The 9,432-nt window shown below is 28.9% G+C and overlaps 1 long non-coding RNA gene across 3 annotated transcripts in view; it reads left to right on the top strand.

Annotated features, from left to right (window-relative positions):
- The window catches only part of LOC110026269, a 15,194-nt gene that overhangs the window by 2,610 nt on the left and 3,152 nt on the right, over positions 1 to 9,432 (top strand). Inside the window, exon 3 of one of the 3 annotated variants that reach the window (XR_002294184.1) lies at positions 7,519 to 7,638. The exons of 1 other annotated variant lie outside the window; for it this stretch is intronic. This is a non-coding gene — a long non-coding RNA (uncharacterized LOC110026269). Of the gene's footprint in view, positions 1 to 5,201; positions 5,566 to 7,518; positions 7,639 to 9,432 lie in introns of those variants that run through there. One more of the 3 variants, XR_002294183.1, reaches the window with a different exon arrangement.

The following is a 9,432-nucleotide window of genomic DNA, read 5'->3' as shown; positions in this document are numbered from 1 at the left end:
CACACATATATACATATATATTACATTTTTAATAAATTAACAAAGTAGTTATTGAATCAATTGTAATGAGTCGACATACATTTTTAATAAATTATCAAAGTAGTTATTGAATCAATTGTAATGAGTCGACAGTGGGACTTAAAATTTTCAACATAAGAATGAGCGGTCTGATGGTAAAATTAAAATTTTTTATTTTATGTTTCTATCACTAATAATTAATCATCTAAAGATAATTGAAAAAAAAAAAATTATATAAATGAAATTAATCAATATAGTTAAAAATTTATCTTATTTTTTACTGATTGCATTTTTTATACGTGTTTTGTCCTCTATCATTCATTTTAATTAAAAGCTTAAACTTGAAAATATTATTTTAAAATATAGTGAGTTATAATAGGAAGTGAATACTTACAGTTCTAATCTACAGTAATATATTGAATAAGAAGTGAATATGTATGTTAGTTGGTTTAAGATAAATAACAATTCAATAATCAAATATGATGATTCAATTTTTTTATAATATTCAAGTAAATTGTTTAATTTTCTTTTTTTTTTTTGTTATTTTGTTTTTCATTCATCACAAAAATATCATCTAAGTTGTACCAATTAAGGTGCTTTGATATTGATAAATTTTTTCAATATACATGTATGAGTTTTTTTGCATCGCAATTAGGATTATAACATGGTGAATTCCATCACTATTAACATGTACATATATATAATATACACAATTATAAATTTTGTATTATCCTTCTTATTCAATATCAATATATGTAATAAATATATGTAATTATAATGAGGTGTATTTAATATATCTTATGATATAGCCAATACATCTAATACTTCAGTTAAATCATAAATAAATGTCTAATATTAATTTAACCGATTATCAAATGCATTTTTTTTAGAATAAATGTAATATTATTATAGATTAGAAGTAAGAATACTCGTATTTTCCTCATATAATTTAATTTTTTAATCTTCTTATTTTGAAGGTAAAGAGAAACTATTAAAATGATTGAAAAATCAAATTATCTAAAAATCATGAGTAGTTTTACTTTTAATCTTTAATAATTTTTTTGTTTCTCTAAATCATATGCATTTGATTATTTAAATTAAATTAAATTACATATTTAATTTTGATTTAGTTTAATTATCAGATGAATTAATTATATCATATTGCATCTTAAAAATCTTTCATTTTACATATATAATATATTATCTTAACATTAGATGACGTAGAAGTATAAAATTTATGAACTCTATATATTGTTTTTTTATGTGCATGTTAAATATGATATAATTCATCTCTTATAATACTGGTTGTGTAGCTAAGATACTCGCAAACATTAAAAAAATTATTGATATCAATGTCTTTAATTGGTGGAACTTGGACGTTACCCGCGACAGATGCATAAATAAAATATTATAAATAAGATAATGATAGAAAACAATATTGAAACTTATTGAATTTTCACAATTGTTTAGTAAATTGTTATTTCACAGATTGATTTATTTTAAATTGACTAACGTACTTATTACTTTTACATTTTGTTATTGTAGTTTAGAAGTATGAATATTTACTCTTGATAAGAGCTCGTGGCTATTGTTAATCAATATATCCAGGTTTAAGTTTTTAATTAGAAAATAACTAATAGAGGAGAAGGTGTATATAAAAGTCGAGACTAATAACCAATAAAATAAATTTATAATTTTAATAATTTAATTTTTTTCTATAACATTTTTTTTATCTAATTTTGGATGATTAAATATTAGCTATAACAATAAAAATTAACAAATATAGTTTTAATATTTCGACCATTTGCTGTCGGTTTGAAAATTTTATGCTCGTAGGTCAGATTATGACACCAATGATTATATGTTTAATTTTATAAAGCTATTTATTAAAAAGTCCTATTTAATTTATTAATAGGATTTTATAAATTCTATAAAATTGCATTTAGCATTTTTAAATCTTGAATGGTAATTTGTATTGTACTGTATTGAACACTGTCATTGCCGGTTCCAAGTCCGGATGTGAAAAGTGAAAGGTTGTGCTAGGTAGTCGACAACCAGCGTAAAACTTGTCGAAAAAAATCATGACATGAATTCTTTTGATCATTATGTAAGTGTTAGGGCGTCCCCTTGAAGGGACGCGTTGTATAGCCTGAATATAATGAAAAATGTGCAAGGGCAGCTACATCGGTGTCCGTGTGTAGTATCAAATAAGCAAGGGTTCCCACATTACGGACAAATGCGGGTAAAGAAGTTAGTCCATGAAACTAATATTAAGATAGAATCTTGTACATGAAACTAATATTAAGATAGAATCTTGGAATATTGGTACTCTCAATGACAAATTAATGGAATTATTGATATTATGATTCATAGAAAAATTAATATCATATGTATTCAAGAAACTAAATGGGTTGGTTGGAGAAAAGGCTAAGGACATTGATAATTTATGTTTTAAACTTTGGTATTCTGGTAAGAGTCGCATTAGAAATGGTGTAGGTGTAATTATTGATAAGAGTTTGAATGATAAGAGTTTAATTATTGATAAGAGTTTGAAAGATAATGTTGTAAAAATTAATAGAGTTGGTCAAAGGATTATAACCCGTCATAGGATTATAACCCTTAAAATTATCATTGATACTAAATTTTTTTATATTATAAGTGCTTATGCTCCTCAAGTAGATTTAGAAACAGGGTCTAAAGATTAATTTTGGAATGACTTAGAAAACTTAATACAAATGATATCTTTTGAAGAAATATTTTTTATTGGAAGAGATTTAAATTGACATGTCGGTAAAGTGGTAGAAGACTTCAGATATGCTCATGGTGGCTACAGTTTTGGAGTAACTAATGATGAAAGTAGAGCTATTTTAGATTTTGCTTTAGCGTATGATTTTGTTATTACTAATTTTTTATTCAAGAAAAGAGATGAGCATCTTATTATTTATGAGAGTTGATCTAATAAAACACAAATTGATTATTTTCATATAAAAAGAAGATATCGTCGAGATTGTAAAGATTGTAAGGTCATTCCAAGTGAAAATTTTACCCATCATCGTTTATTAGTTCTAGATTTTAAGATGAAGAATTGTAAAATAACGAATACTAGGTCTTATCATCGTAAAATTTTATCCATGTGAATTTCGAGCATTTTCCTATTTTTGTAGGATTACATCAGGGATCGGCTTTAAGGCCATATCTTTTTGCTTTAGTTATGGATGGTCTTACTAGTCATCTACAGGAGGATGTACCTTGGTGTATGCTTTTTGCTGATGATATCCTTCTTGTGGATAAAACGAGAGAAAAAGCCCAGGAAAAACTTGAATTATGGAGGTCTACATTGGAGTCTTGGGTCCGTTGTTCAAAGCGATGGTGATATAGATGGGGATGTTAATAGTAGAATTCAAGTTGGTTGGTTGAAGTGGAGGAATGCTTCGGGCCTTTTGTGTGATAGAAAAGTACTGCTTAGACTGAAAGGAAAATTTTATAAGATGGTGGTGAGACCTGCAATGCTCTATGGCGTTGAATGTTGGCCTTTAAAAGAGAAGCATAATAATAAGTTAAGTGTTGCCGAGATGAGAATGATTAGGTGGATGAGTGGCTTTACACTTAGAGACAAAATGCGGAATGAATATATTCGTGATAGGGTTGGTGTAGCTCCTGTGACAGACAAAATTAGAGAAAGTCGTCTTAGATGGTTTGGTCATATTAAACGTCGACCATTAGATGATCCGATTAGGAGAGTAGATGTTTTAAATTCGACTTGTGTTAAGAAAGGCAGAGGTAGACCTAGGAAGACTTGGGCTTATTGTATTAAAAATGATCTTAATTTACTAGAACTAAATGAAAATATGACACTAAATAGGACGCAATGGAGAAAAAGGATTCATGTAGCCGACCCCACGTTGTGGGATTAAGGCTTTGTTGTTGTTGTACTAGTAAATTGTTTGCCTATTATTTTTAAGATTGAGACTGTAAATTGTTTAGTAATTAATCATAATTGGTAATTAGGACATCATTTAAAGCAATTGGTATGCAATTATCTACAATTAAACAACCTATTATGATTTAATTTGCTCCAGATGTTATTATTTATTGCTTAATTGAAGGAATTAGATCAATGGTATTCAAATAACTAATTAGTTAATTTAGTTTCTTTTGGAGCATTAGAATGCTTTGCATTTAAGAAAATGAAACCTTGGGTGGATTCAATTATCTGCTAGAGAATGAAATAATTTGATTAGATAGCTAGCAAAGGTCACAAACTTTTCTTAATATGAGCCACTTTGACAAGGTGGAGAAGGCATGGTGTAAGGTTGTAGTAGATCTAATAATGTTAATTATATAGTCCAAAAATTAATCACTATTGTTTTTTGTTATATTATCAAAGCGATTCTTATCTAACATGTAAAATGCAACTAGTGTTCCAGTCTTTTGAACATATATGATGATGAGTGAAAGTACTCTTTGCATTACATTTATGGTGAATTGATTTATTCTTAGGATAATTTAAATATCAATTTATGCTTATGTTTGCTTGTTAGAACCTGCTTAAATTTTTTAGTTGAAATAACAAGCATTGATCTATATTAGCAAGAGAAACTCCAATAGTTATATGTTTTTACAATTAATTAGAAGTTTTATCCTGAATTAGAGTAGGCTTTATCATAATGAAAAAAAAAATATTTGTATTAAATTTTAAAATTTGTTCATATAAGGTCTTTTTGGGGCTGCTGCATTTGTTTGAAGAAACTATTATGAAGCTGCTGAAAAAGTTCAAAAAGCTACAATGACTATTACAATTTATTTTGTAAAGGTCAGACCACAACTTTCTAGTGGCCACCTCATGTAGCGTGTTTTGGTGGAAAAACACAACTTTTAACTATAGCTTCTTGAGAATGCGAACAAAATGTAATTTTGCCAAACATGAAAAAATGCGATGTGACAGCACACTGCCACCGTACCACTGCCCCAAACACACCCTAATCAATACAAAATTTTTTATCTGTTATGCTATTGTGGAATGACACTGCTTGATGTATAAATGTTTGGCTTGCATATTTTTTGTATACAAAAGATGAAAATGTCCACTTTGCTTCTTATTTCTCATAATGTTCCTCATGCTGTGTTGATTACTCTCAAGTTCAGTTGTTAATCAAGTTAATAACATGAGGAATCTAATGAAGGAAATATTAGAGTGGAAATTGACCACTTTTAGATGGGTGTGATCTAAGATGGCGTAACCTAAAGCTGGAATTTGGTAGATGGCTTGTATGAGCAAATTTTCCAAATTTATCTAAGATGGCGTAACCTAAGATGGCGATGTTTGGCTGCAACTTCGATTGACATTAAATAGGATTTATCACATCAGATAAATCCAAATTTATCAAATCAACACTGTGACAAATTTGCTCGTGAATGATGGCGGAATAAATTCATCTCGCAGTCGGATTTATTAAATTCAGATTTATCAAATCCATACTGTGATGGAACACACAGAGGAAGACAGAAGGAGAGAAAATTGGATTTAACGGTGGTTTGGATTTAATTTTTGTTTTTTGGTGTTTGGTTGGAGAAGACGGAAGGAGAGAAAATTGGATTTAATTTTTGTTTTTTGGTGTTTGGTTGGATTTAACTTAAATCTATGGCTAAATCCAATATATAGGATGCTACTAAACACCGCCCATGAATTGTTCCATTATAAACATATTGCAATTGCTGGCACATTCGTATGTATGAAAACTTAGATTAGATGAAAACAACTCATTGTGTTCTTAATATTTAAGGCTGTTAGAGTGGGACTATGTAAAGAAACTTATGAGTTTAAATCTCAATCTCTCAAACTCATTATTGGTGTATTATGCTTTTGTTATTGTCATAAAAAATGATCTTTAAACAAGCTAGGTTCTTATAAAAATATTTACAAAGTTTAGCCTGTTAGATATTTTTTTTTACACAAGAATTGGGTGGTATTTATGTAAATGCCTTAAAGAAGATCTATGATGCTGCGATATTTTTCTAGTTTAACCTATTCATTTTTCTCCAAAACACTAAAACCTAATTCTCAAGGCGTTCATAGCAGTGTCTAACAAAGATTTACCTACTCACGTTTGTTTAGGTGGCTTGCTTGAGTCTAAATAATCAAAACACGTGCAAATAATGAGAAGATTTTTAGCTTGGGAACAACAATCTTATGATCTCCACATTATGAGATATTTTTATAGATATATCTTAGTTTGTTTTCCTTAACATGTTAATTTCATTCTTTGCGTCTGATTGTAATATCAAAATTTGAAAATATTGCAATTGATAAGATCCTCAGGTTCATGGTAACATAAAATCCATTTTGAAATACATATCTTATTGTGTTCTATATCTCACATTTTTACCATAACTATAAATAACGAAGTGAAAAAAAAACTTTATATTTGAAGATTTTGTTGCAAATATGAAGATAAACCTCACTACTTGGCTTAATCTAAATGTGTTTGCTTGAGTTAACAATGGCATTTTATAAAGTTGTAAAGTGTGTTTTCACGTGAAATTTTATAAATAAGGTTACATATGATGTAATACCACTTATGATATAGGGCTGCTATATCTTTTTGAAGGCAACAAATATAATTAGCCTAACAATTATATTTATTTGTTATTATTATATTTAAAAGAATTGAAGAGTTCTAAGCCAATTCGTTGATGGTTGACCATATTAAAGAAGAGTACAATCAAACAAAAAGTGAATGACAATAGGTGAATGACTAATTATATATATAAATTGGATTAAACAAAAAAAGTTAAAAAAATAAAGAATAAATAAAGTAAAATTTACCTTTGAAGGAGAGGAAAGGATATTGGGTAGTTAAAGTAAAGAATTTGATCAAATGTATGAGGCACATTTAGATGTATCAGAGTTTTAATAAGAATTCTATAGTTTAGTGTGCTCATCACGATGCATTCATTAGTAATAAAAATTATGAGGTTTAGCTTTGTGTGGGATAGATTGAGATAAAAAGGACAATACCATACATGTTTTGGGATGTCAGTATACATTTTTATATCATGATAGTAGGACCCTTAAGATAACTGCCTGCTCAAGCAATGGAGGTAGCTAGCTGTTTGGGATCGCTTTTATCTTTTATTTGTGTTTTGTTATGAATTAAGACATGTTCAGTTGAGTTGATGTTTTGAAAAATAAGTTGATTTGTTTCTAAAAACAAAAGCTAAAAGCATATGAAAATTATACCAACAAACTTGTTTTAAAAAATAGAGGAAAAAACAAAATGGGGCTTAAGAGTGTGATCAGTAGTTTGGGTATTAACTATTTATTTGCTTAAGTGGATGATTTATTTGATTGGTTAGGTTGATATACTGCTTCACCTGCAACAGCTTTCTCACAACAGGTTTTACTACAGCAACTTTTTGAAACAACTATAACTGCTCCGGAAGACCTTGAAAGGTTTATGCTTATGCTTTGGCTGATTTATTGTTTCCCTTTTTTGCTAGATTCGATGAGCATACATTCAGTCTCAACAACTTATCTACCAATGGGGATAATGGGATAAAAAACCCATAAAATGAAGGGGCATTTATATACATACCACCCAGTTACTATGTATTTAAATGTTGAACACCTAAATTTTACATTTTTTCTTTAATGCAATCCAAATCTTTCATATCACATAAAAATGCAAGTATTTTGACTTTTAAATAGTGAAACACATCTTTTCATGCATAGGAAGTTGAAATATATGTAAACATTGAAGTTTAGGTGTTAGATATGTAAATACATTGAATTCAGAGGCATGTAAGTAAATTCTCCTGAAGTGAAATAATGTGTCTTGACTACTAGAGAGATGAGCCTCTAGGGGATTGCCACAAGGAGAATAATCTGATAATATATATTTTGCATTTAACCTATTCCAAGAATTTGATAAAAACTCCCAATATGGAATGTAGCAATTGATTTCCTCTTGTTACATATGTATGAGGTGAAGCCTATTTTGTAGGCCACTAATATTTTATTGAACCAATGAATGACAAAAGTTGAGGGTGCATTATACAACATTCTTTTTGAATTTTGTTTTTTTTTTGTTTTTTTTTTGTTTTTGCATGATTATATATTTAATTTTATTGATGTAATATGGCTATTGAAATGATGTAATAGAATATTATATATCCATGCAATATGTGTCTATGCAAGCTAGCTATTTCTAGTCTACCCAAGCAAGCCAATGCCTTGCTTCCACCCTATTTGCCTATAACACAACTAAGCCGAACCTCGTCGGAATAACCCGTTACACACATTTATAGGTAATATGTGATATTATTAATATAAATATTATACATAAATGCTTATTATGGGATGCCTTATATAAGAGATGCCCTTGTTAAATGATGAATGTTTACATATAGAAATGAAATCAAATCTAGAAGTTATGATATATAATGGGTTAACTCTAAGACGATCCGAAAATTGAATGAGTCAGAGTGTACAACCTATATTGACCTAAAAGTTAATCGGGTCAACCTAAATTCGATTTTTTATGGAGTCAAGTTTAAGTTGGGTTGTGATGTCTTGTCATGTAGTGGCACTTCCACTTTACCAAATGCCACTTGAAAAGGCTACTTTGCTATCTCCATACAACAACAACAAAGCCTTAATCCCACTAGGTGGGGTTGGCTAACTTTGCTATCTCCATACCATAAAAAAAAAAAAAAAAGGGCAATTACATAGATGGTGGCACGTGCGGTAATTAAAAAAAAATAACTTCTCCAATTCTTCTTCTTCAAAACCCACTGCCTCTGTTTAACTCAATACTGCTTTTCCTTATATTGAAGCAGAACTGTAGAAGGAATGAGTCAAATCAGACTAGGAATAAGCATGAGAAAGACATGAGAAGATTGACCCCGTTGACTCTTCGTTACTATATTATTTATGGTAGTAGTTATTGGTGTGTAAATGTGTTGCATTTTCATTCGTATATTTATTACCTGTGATTTACATACATACCACTCAATTCTCATCTATTTACTTATCTAAACTTCCAATTTTTACTACATGCAACCTTACCCATGCATGAAAATGGTGTTATATTTGTAAATACATAAGAAATGGGTTGTATGCATGTAAATACCCCGTTTCTTTATCTTACGAGCGTCTTCATGTTCATGAAACTTACTTTGTTAGTACATATTATTGAACTTTTATTTCAAGATTTACATGATATTATACGAATTTTTATGGAGCTTACCATATAATTTATTACTATCTGTATTTTATTTATTTATTTATATGTCTAACGTCTAATGTTTATTATTTAATGTTAACTATATAATGTTTAACATCACATAGAAAATATCACTGATATTAATGCTTTTAAATTAAAATACGCATTTTCAGGGATATGTTTTTATTTG

The sequence above is a fragment of the Phalaenopsis equestris genome, unplaced genomic scaffold, assembly GCF_001263595.1.
Source record: "Phalaenopsis equestris unplaced genomic scaffold, ASM126359v1 Scaffold000359, whole genome shotgun sequence".
Lineage (NCBI taxonomy): Eukaryota > Viridiplantae > Streptophyta > Magnoliopsida > Asparagales > Orchidaceae > Phalaenopsis > Phalaenopsis equestris.
This window is presented reverse-complemented; position numbering and strand designations above follow the sequence as displayed.